The sequence below is a fragment of the Camarhynchus parvulus genome, chromosome 23, assembly GCF_901933205.1.
Source record: "Camarhynchus parvulus chromosome 23, STF_HiC, whole genome shotgun sequence".
NCBI lineage: Eukaryota > Metazoa > Chordata > Aves > Passeriformes > Thraupidae > Camarhynchus > Camarhynchus parvulus.
Genome location: NC_044593.1, coordinates 4,281,509 through 4,299,540, shown reverse-complemented (window position 1 = coordinate 4,299,540; position 18,032 = coordinate 4,281,509).

The window sequence follows — 18,032 nt, the reverse complement described above, 5'->3', positions numbered from 1 at the left end:
AAGTTAGAGCTTCTGTTAACTTAGAACTTGAATGAAGCTGTTGTAGTCTATTGGCTTAAATTGTCCTTTGAAACCCAGAGCAGTTTTGTTGAGCATGTATTAGCTGATAAAATGTGTAGAGTAGGGAGAAAAAAATCACTTGTACTAAAGGGAAACCTTAAGCTTTTGGTCTCATTCAAATAAAATAGTCAGGGTGGATCTGCGATACTTGGTTATTGATCAGGAACTTCTGAAATTTTAGAACAGGAGAATCCCTCTGAAGAAATGTTGTTTTAACAACTTGGAGGTTACCAGAAGCTCTGAAAGACAGTTCAGAATATATTTTCTGATGTCCAGAAATCTGCAAGTGTCAATTTTGTATTTTAACTCCTTCCTTTTACCTGACTATCAGGGAAGCGTGGTTGAGGCTGACCTGACATGTCATGATGTCGACTTGCTAGGTGGGGTTCGCAGGGGACATTAACCTTGGAGTTATAGGTAAGAAAACTTTCTTTCTCATTTCCTTCAGTAAGGTGAAAGGGTTGGTGTGGGAGGAGGGAGGATATGAGCTCCACAGACCTGAGCACTGGAATAGCTTTCAAAATCTGCCATTACCATGGAGAGATTGCAAGTGTGGAAGGTAAAAGTTGAGGTTAAATCTGTCCATGTTCAAGAGAGGCATATGGTATAGGTTCTTGAAATTGATTTGAAAATAAAGATGACATGCACTTCAGAAGAAAGGTGGATGCTCTTTTAGGAGTGCTGGAAGCATAAAACATTTTGAACATTTAAATTTTTCCTCTCTGATTAAATCCAGGTATGGGTTGGAATTTTTTTCCCACCTGTGGAAAAGCAAAGAATTTGCAGCACACTTCTTCAAAGCTTAAGAATGCTGTTAAGAAAAGTGTCCAAGTAGATCTTGAAAATAATAAAATTTTGCCTTGGAAATAACAAAACTGGCATATCATGAGTTTGAATCATTTATATATTGAACATGATAATGCTTAGAAGTCATTAATCAAGAGAGAATGGCTTTTGTACCAAGGGACAGCTGTAGTTGATCCCATTATAAAATCCCACAGGATTTTAATAATCATCCCTTTTTGTGGAGGGCATATGTTGATTCTAGACAAACAAATAGCAAAAGCTGAAGAACAGGTTTGCAAATCAAATACTTGGACATGTTGAATTCTTCATGGCACCTGCTCATCTTGCACCTTTCCTCAGCCAGCAGACTTGTCTTTTCCTGCTTGTTCATGCAGTACTTGGAAAGGAGCAGAGAAGTTGGAAAAGCTTACTAGGCTAGAGGAGCATTCCAGGTGCAGTCATTATTTACCGTGGGACTGAATAGCATGCCAGTTCTGACACCAACTGCAGAAGAAGTGTGCCTGGTGAGTACAGGTATTTTGTAAGGAATTTTCAGAAATGAAGTATTTGTTTCATTCCAGATAAACCTTACTCAGCATACCCCGACTTGAGAACAGTAATGATCACACAAAGTCATCAGTGTTGTTTCACTTGAAAGATCATAAACAGCAAAAAGAGGATCTCTTAATTCTGGAGTTTCCAGTCTGCATGTCCCATAGAGCTGCTGATAGTGAGTGTAGTAGGATGTGTTGCACATGCTCAGGTGGACTCTGGGAAAGAAAGCAGATGGCAAGGTCCTTACAGGAGAAAAAGCAACTGAATGGATTGGCTTTTGCACATGTGGAATTTGGAGATAGCTGGAAATAATGGGAATGGGACATGCTCTTTTCATAAAACACCAGTCTCTTAGCAGTGAAGTTCATGAGTTTAAAACACAATGTCAGTATGTATTTATGTGATCGTAAGCTGCCAAACTGCATTAAAGGCAAAAAAAAAGGGAAAAAAGAATGAAAAGCAGACCAAATTCCAGTTCTGCCCTCCTTGCTTCAGACACAAGCTTCACTTTTTTCCTTCTTTAGCACCAATGAGTGTACAGCCTTCTCATTGGACTCTCCTGTTGAACTTCTGCAGAGCTTGTGTAAGTGTAGGATACACAGGTTTTTCTCTCTTTGTTTTTAAATCTTCACAGCAACCTGTGAGAGGTGATTGTATTTTTGATTTCGAGGAATGAGCATCCATTGTATCAGCACCTGGTCCCATGACATTATTCTTTCTGACATACCTTCAGACATTTCACATTTGGTGTGCAGAAGGTGCATACCCAGCTGGAATTTCAGGGGAGATGTGGTGTAAGCATTTATTTCATGATAGGAGAAGAATCTAATTCTGGAGAGCATTCAGCTGTCTTAGCAATGGATGCTTCTTTCTGTTCTGGAATTCCCTGCTGTGCTGCTTTAACTGCTGCAGGAAAAGAGAAGTGAAATGCTGCATGGGCTGAAAGTCCTGTGATTAAAAATAGTTGCAGTTCTTAAAAAAAGCCAAAACCAACCAAACAACCTTTACAAGAAACCCAAAGTCCCAAACAAGGAAAGACAGCATGGCTGTGCTCACAGCACCCTGCAGACTGGGCACCTTCTCCTTCTCTCCCTGGGAAGGGCAGAGGAGTTGCAGTAGTGTCCTTGCAGGTAGGTGGTAGCTGGTCAGGTTTGGGAAACACCCCACTAATGCAGCAGTTCAGGAACAGCTGGATCCTTTCTCAGTAAACATGAGTTATTGGCAGGGATAGCTCTAGTCTGACATCAGGTCTCTGGGGCCTCTTACCAAAGTTTGCTGTGTGCCACTCCAGGAAGAGGAAAAGAACTGTGAATTCTTTTTGCTTTCTCTTTTTGCTGGTATGGCCACTTATGAGGTATTTTATAAATCTGTTCATGCTGCAGTGGGTGTTCTCTTCCCACATTGGAAGTGTCCTTGATGCAGTATCAGGAAGGTCAGAGTTGAAAGGGCTGTGGTGAGGGGTTCATAGAACTCTTCTGGGTATCCAGAGAAGTTGTACAGTGCTAAGAATTAGGCCAAGAGAATATTAGCACCCTAGCATTCTTAGTCAAGTTCAACAGGGTCAAAAACTGGAGGAGTGTAGATCATAAAAAGGTCCTTTAATAGCCAGATTGCTCAGCAGTAGCTCATAAATAAGGACAGTCATGCTTATCCCATTGTGCTTACTGCAGAAATTTGAGCAGCCACCTTTATTCTCCTGTTTCCAAACAGTTCTGGATTCAGTTTAAAATTTTTGGTGGACACAGCTTTAAAGATAACTCTTAACCATAATAATTTCTGTCAAATTTGGTTTTCTGCCCTGCCAGTTTTCTTTCAGCTGTTACTTAGAGGTTCACTACAAAAACCCTATTAATGAATACCTAGTCAATCTTTATGCCATCCATGTTATTTTTGATTTCTGTGGCTTTGATTTTCAAACTGCTGTACATTTGCAGGATGCCAATGCATTGCATTACATCTAATAAGCAGTCTGTAGGCTTTTTGATAGAGCACTGCTGAGCTGAACACACAGGTCAAAGACAAAATTCAGTTTCAGTTGAAGAGTGAATCTGGAGCAGTTCTCCTGGTGAACTTGCCAGCAGGATTTCTCAGCTGCTTCTCATTCAGATCCTAAGTGATACTTGACCATCAAGCAGTTCTTGCTACTCTCATGCTGGACAAACCAATGATTATGAATAGAGACATTGAATTTAAGGTCCCTGAGAAATGAGGATGCTTAAACCCTTAATGTAGCTTCTCACTTCTACTCTTCCTTTCCTCTCCCATTGTTGGTTGGATGTTCACCTGTACTTGTCTCCTTATGTGGAGAGAAAGGAGAAAAGCATTTCCTGCAGTGTCTTGGATGTGTTGAGCCAACAAGCTGCTGGTGCAGATGCAAAGCTCTGTTGCAAGGTTTGAGATTTTTTTGAGTGGACCTTGCTGTTTTTCAAATGATTTTTTGATGTGGTATGTAAAGGTAAACATACTGCAGGATTCTTCAAATTTCTTTGATATTATTCCTTACCTACCTGAAGTATTAAACTTGAGTTACTAATTTTGTCAGCATTTTTAGATGATAGATGTTGCAGAGAACTGTAGGAATGCACTTAGGAGCTAATTTGCTCATAAAATAATTTTATACAAAAAACATTCACATTCATCATTCATCATGTTTCTGAAGCATTAGAACATATATTTTCTTCAGTGTTCTGGTAAACATTAAATCTTCTCTGTTTCTTTCATGGCAGTTCATAGAAAATAAATGTGCTTTTTTCCCCTCTCCTTTTTTGCTTGACTGACTCTTGGTTGTAAAGTTTTAGCTTTTTCTCTCATGTCAAATAGATGTTTGCTTTTATGTGCCTTCGGAGTGGGTTCAGGAGGGTTTGCAGTGTAGCATGTAAAATCTAAAGGTCACAAATTAAATCTATTTCACTGAGCCAAAGTGGGGTCTGTGCAGTGAAGCTGCACCTTCCCTACTGTGGGAGGCTGTGTGGCCAGAGAGATATCTCCACCAATGTAGGTCATCTCTTTTCTTTCATTGGAAATAGCTTGAAAAATCCTTTTAGCAGCTAGGCTGAGGTTTAAAATAGAAGCAGCTAAATAACATCAAATGTGTGGATGTATCAGTAGAAGTTGCTGAAATGAGATACAGATGTGCAACTATTTGAGTAGCTCTTTGTGATTTTTCTGGTATGAGATGTGTGCAGTGTGGGATGGGCAGAGTGTTTGTTTACACATATGGAAGAACACTCACGTGGTTGCTCACTCTTAATTGCTGTGATTAGCTCCACCCCTTCTTTGACCGAGGAATAAGTAGTAATGGAAATTTGCATTTCAGGAATACATGAAAAGCAGTGCTCTTCTGTTACAGCAAAGTCTAGACTCTAGCATAATGGTTTAGAGTCCAAGTTTTTGGGAATAATCATCCTTCTTCTCAGAGGCAACACTTGAAATGTTTTTTTTCCTTTAACTTCAGTAATTTTCACTCAATTGAACTTTTTATACCGATTCTCTGTTTTCTGTTCTCTAATTATCCAAAGGCCATATATTTGAGTTCTTGGGGTTCAGGTGTCGTATCCTGACTTTCCATGAAGGTTATTTCTGCAGGGTGGAGTTTTTTTGGCATTCTGAAGAAAATTGGTCTGTATTTTGGTAGAATTGTCTTATTTGAACTGTCAAGTGCAGCTGAAAGCCTGTGTCTGCAGATATTATATGAGCAGTTCCTACTGAGATAGGCTATTTTCAGTGTTGCTTTTATGTGAACAAAGGGTGCAAGTGAATTAGCTCAGAAAGTTTTCTACTCTATATTTCTACAGAATGATTGACCTTGGGAAAAAGAGGGGACATCAGACATTTAGGAAAGCAGTCAGTAGGGGCAGTCTTTTTCACTAATGCTTGAAATCAAAATCCAAGGTAGTGACTTGCTTGTAGGCTGGGTAACCAGGAGAGGAGCAGGAAGTACTAACACTAAATAATATCTGTGCTGTTTTCTGTGGCTGTTTCAGTTTGAGCTTGGAATGCAAAGAAGTTGTGTGTTTTGCATCTTTTTAACCATTGTGTATTTCTTACAAAGCCTCTAGTAATAAGTTAATTAATGCAGGACAGACCACAAGGATGCTTGGTGTAACTTTTTTTTATTTAAAAATGCATATTTTTCAGATACTGATCTGGATCTGGCCATAGAGACTGTGAACTTTGCTCTTGATGTAACAGAAACATGGGGTACATAATTCACATTGATTCTGTATTGACATGTACTGTGTTGGTAGGTGAAAATTAGATAATGATGCCTGAATTGATTAATCCCCTGAGCATGGAGGAACTGCAGTGTATAAATATGGAAGAAGGCTTCCAGGAAGAAGTGTGGGATTGGCAGACCCAGGTGGATCTCAAGCAAAGACAGACTCCTTTTTGATGCACAGAGCCTCTGCTTGTGTTAGCAAAAAATTCTTCTGTGTTCCAAACTGAGACCACAAAACCTTTAGTAAGAAAAAAACCCACAATCAGACTTTAATACCAAGAGCCTGAGAATGATTGCAGTTACTTACAGAGATAGGATTGCTTGATGAAAATTGAGATGTAAGCATGATTAGATGTTCATTTGCTTGTTACACTCATGGTTCAGTCCTGTCATTAAAACAGTTCAGCCAGTGCAGGTGTCTCAGTGCTGCCTGTAAGAAGATGGCTGCTGGCAGAATGAAAAGAGAAGAAAAAGCCTATGGCTGTGTAAATGCACACTTTTTTTTTTCTCTCTATTAGTTGTCTAAATAAGCTATTTTAGAAACTGTAGTTATTAACAGCAATCAGAAAATAGGTTCTGAAGAAGTTAAAACTAATTTTTATAACTTAGTACACAAGTGCCTGGACTCCTTTATCTACTAAAAATGTTTTAGCTTCCATTCTCATCTCATAATCCCTGAAGAACATTCATGATGCCATATGAATTGAGTTGGTAAGTTACCTCTCCTTGTCTGTGTGGAGAAGTTTGATTGCTGGCTTTCCTGAAAGGATTTCAGGACTTCATTTATGCCATCTGCCACTGTAGCCTCTGCACACACACTAAGATACTAAAGCTGTGGCACAGTATGAAATCAGTTGGAGCCTGGATATACTTTTAAATTGCTATTTCCCTGTAGGTGGCTCTTGGCCTCTGGCAGTGCTCTGGGTTGTAGCCTGCAGGGCAGTGCTCCTCTTCACTGCCTGCCTGCTGCAGCTGCTGGCTGATGTCTGGCAGAACAGGAAACATGTGGAAAGGAATTACTAGAGCACAATTATCAATCACATTCTGTATTCTTGGGCTGAGTACCATGCTCTTAAACTTAGAATAATACCTGGAATAATCAAGATATGCTCCACTACTTAAGTCAAGTTTATTTTTAGCCCAGTGGTTTTTGAACTGAAACTGCTCAGGCAAAACTTGTTTTTGAAGTATTTATAATTGCTTATTAGAAATTTCAGCTGAACGTGGACTGAAGGAATTTGAGCATACCAGTAGATAGATGGCTTCTCAGTGCCCCTTTGCAACCTTACACTGGGGGGAAAATTAAAAAAAAAAAAGAAAAAAGAAATAACTGGCAAGTAGAGAAGTTGGACAGAAGATTATATGACTCCCTAGTTTCTTTTCAATATTTATTGTTATATTTTTTGAATATTTTTCCTTTTCTAGGTGTTTTCTACATCTCCTGGACTTAGGCTTTGTCCCTCTCAATCTCGTATGGTTCATCATGCACCAGTAGTCAGCATGGTCAGAAGGTTTGGCTCATATTTGCCTCACAGTTTAGGACTCCTTGCAAACATTTAAGAATGGAAAAAAAAAAGAAACACGTATTTCACATCTTCCTGGTTTTCTGTATTTTGAATTAAAGTGGTTAGGAAGCTGGGTTTTAATGAGCTTTTAGTAGAGGTGAGATAGAGAAGTGTTTGTGTAACTGCTCATTATATTTGCCTGAAAACATCTTTTTGGGTGTCACCTGACTCAGTGCCTTCTCAGGTATCTGCTGCTTTGCAAGGCTCAGGTGGAATATTTGTGAGACTGACAACAAGAGAGGCAGAGGAGGATAAAAATCAGTTGTGTTCTCAGAAGTGGAACTCAGTGTCTGCTTTTTCCACGTGTCATTTGGGTTGGGAGAAGAATTGAACCAAACACTTCTGGTGTTTTATCCATTGATACCTGGTGAAGAGCAGCACAGAGCTGCGTGACCTGGCTGAAGGAGGGCAGCCCTTGGGAGCTGGAGACAGGTAAGGCTTTGGTGCAGCTTTTCCTTGCTCAACCCTTGCTGTCTTTGTGCTTGACCTATGTCTGCAGCCTCTCTCTCTTTGGTCACAAAGGTGTCAGGCCCCATACACCTGCATCCTTTCCAGCTTCTCTTAGGGAACTTCCTGGCCAAAGTCCAAACAAAAAGTGTAGCTTTGCCTGCAGATTTTCAGCTTTTATATGTTTTGCCATGGAGGTCTGTGCTTGTCTGTGTTTCCACTTCATGTGTGACCCTTTCTCTTTGGGCTTGGACCTTTTCCCCTTTTCGTGATGGCTCTTCAGGGATTGATCTTCCAGCCTCCTACCTGGCTTACATTTACAATAAGTAAAATATTTTCAGTCCTTTTGTTCATTTTGGTGGGTTTTGTCCATGAATAGGACCTCCTGACATCGCTCAGAGTGCCGGGTAATATCTGAGGTGTGGCAGTAGTGGTGATGTTTGAGGTGGTGTTGTTAGAGGTGATTCTGCTTCATTGACTCTGAAAACCTTCCCATTCCACTGAGGTATTCCCATTTCTGTAGTGCTGCCTTCCTGGCACTGCTGAGTTGGAAGAGTTTCCACCTTCCAGAGGTAACAGGAGGAATGAGATCAAGCCCTTTTTGGCTTTGTGGTTTTGCTCTGCTGTCTGAGCCCTTTCTGATATAAATTGTACATCTTGTGACCCAAGAGTTTTAGGTGCAGAAGTCAGCTTGGTTCGAGTGAGCTTTAGAGCTTTATATCCACACACTGATGGCAGGACCCCATCAACCTTCATGGCTTCTTGGAACAGTTATTTGTTGGTTGCATTCATTTGAGGGGACTGATTTTCCTCTGGGTTCTTTGATCTCTGGTCTCTGGCCTGGGCTGGATCATCAGCCTGGCTTAGCTTATACCTCTTGATCTCTTTAGGCTTCATTCATTTTTTAGAGAAATAGGATGATCCATTTCTTGAATCTTAAAATCTCTAGTTTCTCTGGAATTGGCTGGTTTGTATTCATGGCTTTTGGCTGTTAGTCTTAGGAAATGCTCTTGGGGAGTGTGGTTGTGCAGTGCCTCCTGCAGTAGCACCTTGCTGGTGACACCTTGACAGGTATCATCTCTTACACTTGCATAACCAACACAAAATCTTGCAGCCTGCTTATTCATCATTCACGTGAGCACATCAGAGTCATTTAGGACTTTAAATCCTTGCCTTTTCTTAAAAAAAGAGTAAGCAAACACCAGTTAATGTCACTGCTGCACAATGTTATGAACTGCCTGAAGAGATGTTAGTGAAATGACTGTTGCATTTTATTTCATCTGCAGGATGTTCAGGTTGATCCATCTCTGAACAGCTTCTCTCTTAATGGCCAGTTTGGAAAAGATGATGATCTGTTCCACAATAGCTGGGATTTCTTTATATTCTGCATGCTTAAGAGAAGCATGTAAAAAATAGCAGGAGGAACAGAATAAAAAATAAGAAAGCCTTACAGCTAAAGTCAAGAAATGTGGATATTCATTACTTACCATGGACCAAACCTCTAAACTGGTATTCAGAAACTGAAGTGTGAAAGTAGCTGAAATCAGCTCTGGCAGTATGTCACATTTCCTTTAGTGAGCTGAAGCAGAGGCTCAGGTGAACATCACCTGCATTCTTGTTTCCAGATTCAGTCCTAAGTTTTAGCTTAGAGATAACTGATGCAAAGAGTTGTAGCTTATTTTGAAAAAAAAAACCCAGTAAGGATCTTTCCAAGTCTACCTCAGTAACCTGGGATATTTGGTGGCATGTGAAATAGGTGACTTGGCTTCACTTACCTTTGGCTTTATAGAGAGGCAGGAGGATGGTGTAACACCTGCTCAAGCTCACTGCAGTTCTGTAAACAGTGTGTGTGAGAGTTGATTAACTATTTGCATATTGATATTACTACCTAGCACTCTCAAATTATTCACCATGAAGAGCCATTTCTGAGATTGTGAATTCTATTTGATTCATGTTTGCTGCTTTTGTATCTGCTGAATGCCAGCTCCCTCTTTTCCATGGGGTAGGATTGCAGGATCTGTGCTCTTTGTTTTAATAACTTTCTCCTCTTTGAAATGCCATTATTTCTGGTCTGTTTTTAGATGATGAAGGATAGACGCTGTGATGGGCACTAAAGCATGGACTTGAAGTGTGCGCTCTGGTGGCAGGTACTCCTATCTGATCCTCTGGTCTGATGTGTCTGAGGAGGGCTTAGGTGCTGTGTGTCTTAGCTGTGGTTTTCTCCATTTATTAATTTCAGTGTTGATTGAAATGTTTGTCTTTATTTATAGCATATCCAACAGCTGTGTTGCAACAGAGAAGGTAAGTTTAGAGCTGGGGGTGAAGAGGTTGACAAGCTCTGGATAGTTAATTATGTTTTGTTTTTTTTTTTTCCTAATACAATCCTTAAAGTTTATAGACAGATGTTGGATGTTTTGAGTATTTTCTTGGAGGGTCCTGATGCTTAAGATCAGACAGAAAACCATTGTAAGCAAAATCAAAGAAATTTGTGATGAAGAAAAATTAATTCTGAATGTTGGTTTGGGAGATGATGGTGAAACAAATGGGAAGTTCTGATCTTGGACATTAGACAGCTGCTAAAGCCATTACAAAATGGCAAGAAACAAAGCATTTATGATATATTATATGGGGAGGAGAAGAGACTAATTTGAGAATTAGATTTTTAACCATTCTTGCAGTATTTATTTGTCCTTTAAGATACAGACACAGATGCAAATTCACCAGTCTGTTCAGTGAGATATTTTTCCTATTCATTTTCCTGATTGAGAATTAGTGTTAATGTCACATTTGTTGCTAGAAGCTATTGAGCTGGTCATGCTCATTTTTCGCTGCTGAGCTCAGTGAGTTTTGCTTTCCACTCTGTGATGGAGGATTGCTGGTTGCTGTTAGCTGTGCTTTAAAGACAAGAATTCCTGAGTTTGGTCAAGTTTAGGACATGTTTGTTCTAAAACCTAATAAAAGCATTAGCTAATATATATGTCAATCTGTGAGTTCTCTGATGTGGGTTATAAGGGATTTGCCTGTCAATACATCTGAATTACCTTGTTTTGACAGGTAATTAAATCTGGATCTTTTCCTTAGCTAACAAAGCAAACAGTCTCAGATATGCTTTGCTAGGCGGAATCATGTGTAGACAGCACGGTTTTATTATCTGTGAGGAAAACTGCAATATAAGAACATGAAATCTAGATGACCTTGAATGAAAGCAAAGAAATAAAATTTTATGAGATACAGTATGTTAATGCTCCAACTTGGATGTAGGAATTCCTGTGCAGTAATTTTATTTTAACTGCCATTAAAGCTCTGTGTATAATCTGTACTTCTGCAGGAGATGTGAAATATCCCAGGGATTGGCTGGCTACCTGAAGGACCCCAGTGTCTGCCTTTCATGGCAAGTGACCTGAGCATTGATGTGCCCATGGTAGCAGTTCAGGTGGGTGTGTTACCTGTATTTGCAGACTTTTCTTGTCCTCTGCATTGTACCAGAAACTGCACGTGTCTTGTACAATCTGTTTGGCCCTCTTGTAATGTCTGGTTTTCCTAATAAACATCTTTTGAAGTCTTTGCTTTGTGGCTGATTTCCAAGGGTCCAAGTTCCCATGTGTTAGGTACATCCTTCTGATGTATTCTTTGGATCATTCAGGGAGGAGAAGAGAAACTCATAACTGCTTCCTTTGAATAAAAAAAACCTTATTTGAAGCTGCTGTGTCCACACAAGACCTTCACTAGTAGTTTCTCTGTTTTGAGTATTTTCTTGGAGTGTCCTGATGCTTAAGATCAGACAGAAAACCGTTGTAAACAAAATCAAAGAAATTTCTGATGAAGAAAAATTAATTCTGAATGTTGGTTTGGGAGATGATTGTGAAACAAATGGGAAGTTGTGATCTTGGCCTTTTATTCCTGTGAAGTGCCAAGCCCTGTGGGAAAACTTCAGCCACATGAAGGTGAACTACCTTGTGCTTACATGAATACCAAGAGTTTGGCTTCATCCTGGCTTGCTGTTTTTTATTTAAAAGGAGGACTGAGAAGAGATAGAATGCACCCAATGGTGTGTTTTCAATATTCCTCCGTTTGGTTCTTTGCAGGGAGGATGGAAGGTAGCCTGTGTGCCCATGCAGATCTGGTTTCAAGAGGTGAAAATTTGTGTGCATGTGTGTATTGACTTCAAAATCCCCTTTTTTTTTCTATAGCAGTGTTCTGGCATGTCATGGAGATCAGTTTGGTTTTGTTTTTCAGTTCAGCTGGGCAGACATTACCAGAATCCCTCAGAAATACACTGTTTTTTCCTATGCTTAATCCTTTTTAGATGCAGCATTGTACTAATCTTGCTGAATAGCAGGAATGTAGTTTCCTGACAACAGCTACTACAGAAGTGTAAAGAAGCTGGCATGAGGTTATTTTGGAGACTTGGCCATGAAAACAGAATTAGAGTTAATCCTACTGGCAACTTAAAAAAACATCCTAAACCAAACACGTTTGGCAACTTAAAATCCAAAAGTTTTGATGTTTGATTCAGCTCTAACCCTCCTCAGACAAACAAAATCTTCTCAAATGTCTCATTTTGGCACATTGTGGTGTCAGTGCTGTGTGTGCAGTCCCTGGGCACAGGCCCTGGTGTGCCTGCTGGCAGGCAGCTTGCTCCCTGAGAACAGGGTGGTGTGACGTTGCATTCAATCAAAATTCAGTGAATGTCTCCTATTATGGAAAAAGTTTATCCTATGAATAACCAAGCAAATCACTTTCATGGGGAGAGAAGAGACATTTTTCAACTAGGACTGGCCTGAAGGAATCTTTGGCTGCAGATGAGGAGCCATCCCAAGCCCTGCAAGTCCACCAGAACAGGAATAAACTTCTTTATGTTTGTGTTTGATTGTGTGAATTCCTGCTTTTTCCAAAGGCTCCTGTGAACTGGAAATGAATCTCGTGTGTAAGTTGTATTTGTGTGAGACCCCACCTGCAGTGCTGCATCCCCCTCTGGGAGGTCCCAGCACAAGGAGGACAAGGAGCTGCTGGACAGAGATGCTCTGAGGGCTGGAGCTCCTCTGTTCTGGAGCCAGGCTGGGAGAGCTGGGGGTGTTCACCTGGAGAGGGTTTGGGGGAGACCTCAGAGCCCCTTCCAGGGCCTAAAGGGCCTCCAGGAGAGCTAGAACAGAGTTACATTCTCAGCATTTTACTTTTATTTTTGCCCCCAGCAATTTAACTTGATCAGTCAGACATAAAATTCTTCATGGTGTGCAGTTCTTGCGTTTTAAAAATTAACAAGCATCTCTTTACAGGTGATGTTATTGCCACCTGCTGGAGTTCAAATTAAAAGTCAGATTTTTAAAATATATCTTTTGGATACCTGAAATGCCCTTGGATGAGGGCAGGTGCATTAGAGATGTACTTAAAGAAATGCAGGCTAACCTGTGCCTTACCAAAGCACTCATTGACTCATCATTTTGTTTGTAAAGATAACTGAGAAAACAACTGAAGGCCAATATTTGAATTTTGTCTTTATAAGGAAATCAGAAAAATTTGGCAGTAGACAGAATTGGAAAATAGTTTGCAAATGTTGGTGCTGTCAGCTGAGGTGGCAGATGTAGCCTGGAGTGGGGACATCACAGAGACAGGACAGTGCTGGGAAACTGGGACCTCCAGCTCCAGAAGCAAATGTTTCCAGACAACTGCAGAAGCCTTGGTGATAATTTGGGGGATTTTTGCATTCCTGGGCCTGCCCTTCATCCAAGCTGGGCTTTGGAATGGAATTGGACAACTCTGAATATAAATTTGTTACTAATCTCTTCTCCTGAGTCTGCTGCTCTGAACTCCACTGGTCAGACTCTGCAGGAGCCAACACTGCTGGCAGCCTGGGTCACTGGGAGTTGGTTGTGTCAGTGCTGATGATTTTTTGGTGGAAGATGCTCCTGGAAAGCACACTGTAGCCAGGATCACTATGAATTAGCTCCTTGTCCCATTGCGACGTGGGGATGTACCAGGGAAATGAGTGCAAAGTTTCCTTTGGCATGGGGGGCTTGGAGGAACCTGACCCACCTGCAACTGCTGTAAATATTAAATTAAACTAAAGGACAGCAGGTGACAATGATTATTTTTGTGTTGATAATGTCATGAACTGTCAGTTGTGCTCTAATTTAAACATGTGCCCTGGGAATGATCACCAAATATTTCTGCTTGGTTTCTGCCTTAGACTTCACTGTTTCCACTTCTGACTTCTGATGTTTTTTCCTGTATTTTCTCTCTATGCAGCTTCTTTTTGCTTTATGATGAACTGGATTTCCTACAGAGTCTTGCAAAACATGAAAAGTAATAAAATCTCTTTGGTCATGACCTCCCCAGAGCTTTACACAGCTCAGGTTTTAGCAGTAGTAACTAGAGACCCCTCTACCCATCCCTCAGGGGCTGTGTGTCTCCAGAGCTGGGCTGGGTTGGGTTGGGTGAGGAGGGAACACAGAGGAGGCCACAGAGATGCTCTGAGGGCTGGAGCACCTGTGCTGTGGAGATGGGCTGGAAGAGCTGGGGCCATTCAGCCTGGAGAAGGCTCCAGGGAGACCTTAGAGCCCCTTCCAGGGCTTAAAGGGGCTCCAGGAGAGCTGAGAGGGACTTTGGACAAGGGGGAATGGCTTCCCACTGCCAGAGGACAGGGTTAAATGGGATGTTGGAGAGAAAATTTTCTCACCCAGGCCCTGGCCAAGGGTGCCCAGAGAAGCTGTGGCTGCCCCTGGATCTCTGGAAATGTCCAAGGCCAGGTTGGACAGGGCTTGGGGCCACCTGGGACAGTGGAAGGTGTCCCTGCCCATGGAAAAGGGTGGAATGAGATGAACTTTAAGGTCCTTTCCAACCCAAACCATTCTGTGATTGTATGTGGTACAGGAGCTCTGGGGCTCTCCTGGATGAGGAAGGCTTTTGGAGATTTGGAGTGTGTTGTGCATTTTTAGGACAAATGCATAAAGCGGCAAAAACAAGGCCATGGCATTCTGGGGCACATGCTGTGATGCAGGGTGGGAATGGGACCACATCTGCTTTCTAGGGCTTGCCCTGCCTTGGCACAGCCTGCACCCTTCCTCCATGGCCTCTCCTTACTGGAACAGAGCTTTTGGAGCTGGGTGTCACTGGCCCTGCTCAGGTGTGGTCCTTGTCGGAACCCAGGACATCCCTCTGGCTGTCCTGAATGGCTCCAGCCCCTGCCAGGGGGCTCAGAGACCTTGGCACAGAGCCCAAGACACACCTGTGACTTTGATTTTGACCCATGGAGAAAATTACCACCTTTATATAAAGAATTACAAGTCAAGAGAGTTTAAGTAGAATAATAGTTAGTTTGTCACAGAGTGAAAAATAATTTTTGAAGCTTTTAGAATGGGGGCTGAGGGTCCCAAGATCGAAGAATTTGGGCCTGCCTTGTCCCTTTTCCTTCTTCCTAGCCTCCATGTTCTAAGTTGGTGCTGCCACTTTTAGATTGGTTTAGAGTAGAAGCTCACTGTCTAACATAGGTGATAGGTATTGAGAAGTTACTGTAAATAATGTATATGTAATTTTTAGTATAAAAGATAACACCAGTGTGCCTCAACCCAACCTGCCAGACAGACCTCGGTGGGTCAGAGAAAGAATTTTATAGATAAGAAACAATAAACAACCTTGAGAACTCCCATCATCCCCTGTGTGAAACCACCCACATCCACGTGCCAGCTCTTCCACCTGAGCATTGTCTGCTCTGAGGATCTGCCTCGTTATCTGTCTGCCAGGGCTGCTGTCATTGCCTCCCACATCTGAGTCCTATCACTGAGCTCCCTCCTACATCAAACCTTTCAGAGCCTTCAAGGGAGGTCTTCACTCTGAAATTCTGTGAAATCTGTGCCCTGGCTGGGAACCTACAGCTCTGCCTGCCTTTTGCTTTGGGAACATCCAGTCTGGGGATTTCCTGGCTCCTTGCACCCCTGTGCAAACTGGAGCCACCTCCTGTGGGGCAGCAAGTGTCTCTGATCAGATTTGAGATCCTGAGGCCCCTTGAGTGCATTAAAATGCTTGGGGATTCATGATTTAAATATGCAATTGCCCTTCATCTTCCTTGTGCAGTGTGGGAATGGTTTCATGCCCCCTGTGTTCCTGTGCCTGGGCAGGGGAGCTTCTTCCCAGCCCCTCATCCCCAGCTCACAGCTGGGCTCCCCTGAGCAGCCCTGGAGAGACCCTGGAAATTTCTGCTGGGGCTGGTGCTCTGTTTTTTCTCTTTATTAATTGCTTATTAGCAAAAATAAGTGTTTTCCCAGTGGGTGGAAAGTATGGCCTCTGTCTGCAGCAGGCAGAGTGGCTGCTGTGGGATCTGCCCAGCCAGAAATGAATATATTCAGAAGTAGATTTGATTGCTAAAGGCAGGGAGGCCCCTGCTCCAGGAGAAGCCCAGCTGGAGGCTGTGCCTGGAGAGCTGCCCAAGCCAGGCCCTGCAGGCAAGGACCTCCTCTCCCAGTGTGCTCCCTTTGAGCTGTGCTGTAGTTTTCTGTGACTCACTGGGCTGGATGCTCTAATGTCCTTTTATTTGCAGAAGCATGGGACATACTGTGTTCCTACAGGATGAGCACAGGACCCAACTATCATCTCCTGAGCAGGGATATCCCTACAGGTGCTGGTCCAAATGCAGCCAGTGATGACCCTGGCAGACCAGCTTTCCTCAGAGGCTGGGCCAAGGACAGCTGTTCCCTCCTGCAGCCTTTTGGAGGACTCTCTTTCCCTCTCCTGGTGGAGGTGTATCCCTTTGCACATGGCTGTGGCAGGGCTTGGCGCTGCAGGAATGGCTCTGGACTGCAGGGTCCTGGCAGGAGGGAATCACTGATGGGATAATGTGAGCAGTAACAATGCCCTTTCTGGGGAGATTTGTGCAATGGAGATGCTGTGACCTGAACACACAGCTCCAGTGCGTGGCTGGAGGCAGGACATGACTGTGTGTTCTCCAGCCAGGCTGAGAGCTGCTGAAGAGAACCAAGTGGGAAGGTTTTTCACCTGGGGTCTGACTGCTTGGCACATTCAGAAACCTCTGAATAGGACAAGAGGTGTCACAGACATACTTTATGAAAAATCCTTTCATTAGGATCTTTTCTCCTGAGAAGCTGAGAGGCCTCAGAAATGAAATGTAAGCAATAATTATCTGCTGCTGTGGAATGCAACAGGTGCATCTTTGATTGGTCTCTTGGGGTTGTTTTTAATTAATGGCCAATCACAGTCCAGCTGTCTTGGACTCTCTGGTCAGTCACAAGATTTTATTATCATTCCTTCCTTTCCTTGCAAGCCTTCTGATGAAATCTTTTCTTCTATTCTTTTAGTATAGTTTTAATATATCATTTTCTTGTAATATAATATATATCATAAAATAATAAATCAGCCTTCTGAAACAGGGAGTCAAGATTCTCATCTCTTCCCTCATCCTGGGACCTCTGTGAACACCACTACAAAGAGGTATAGGCAGGTTCTGTGTGTCCCCTCAGAGATGTTTCATTCAAGCATGGCCTTGGCCTCACCCTGGTGTAAGAGCACAGGACCCTGCTCCTGCTCTCTTGGCTCTCCAGGGCAGAGGAGCTCCAGCCCTGTGCTGCCCTGGGCCTTTTGATTAAAGGCTTGAAGGAAGTCACATTCCTGCTTTAGGAGGTTTGTGTGGCACAGAGACATGTCCTGGTGATCCCATTCCTGAGACTGCCTCAGCCAGGAGCACCTGGGATTGCTGCTGCTTTCCCAGGCATTCCCACTAAACACTTGTGTGGGGAGGAGAGGAATGGAGCAGGCAGGACACAACAGCCTGAGTCCCATGTTTGTTATCCCTGTAAGAACTGTGCAGGACTGTCCCAGCCATCACGTCACAGCTGTGACAAATTCATTTACCCAAGACAGTGGGGCTACAGAAATCCACCAATCTTGGCTGGTTAGAAATCATCGCTCCTAGTGAGGGGAATGACTTTACAAGCTCCCTATGACACACACACAGAAAAACCTCTGCAGCCTGCAGCTGCTGGCACTGAGCAGGGTGGCTGCTGTGAGGAGCCATCAGGAAGCCACCTAATATCACCTTGCACTAGCTAGAGCAGTGACTAGAGACCCTGTCCTGGAGAGAGCATGAACCCTGTCCTGCTGCTGTCCTGGAGGCTGGGGACAGGATATCACTGGCCATCTGTGTCCTTGGTGGCTGTCAAGATCTGCAACATTTCCTGCAAGAATCCCTGGGTGCTCACAGCTTGTGGCAATCACCAACCCAACTGTTCAGCTGCTCGAAGGTTGTGGAATTCACAACAAGCCACTGCTTGGCTGCAGCTTTTTGCTCTCAGTTACTGGTTTTTGAAGTCTCATGGTAAATAAATATCAGGGGTGAGACAGAGCTCAGCCTGGCTGCTGGGCTGTGCCAGCTGTAGGCAGCACCAGCTGGT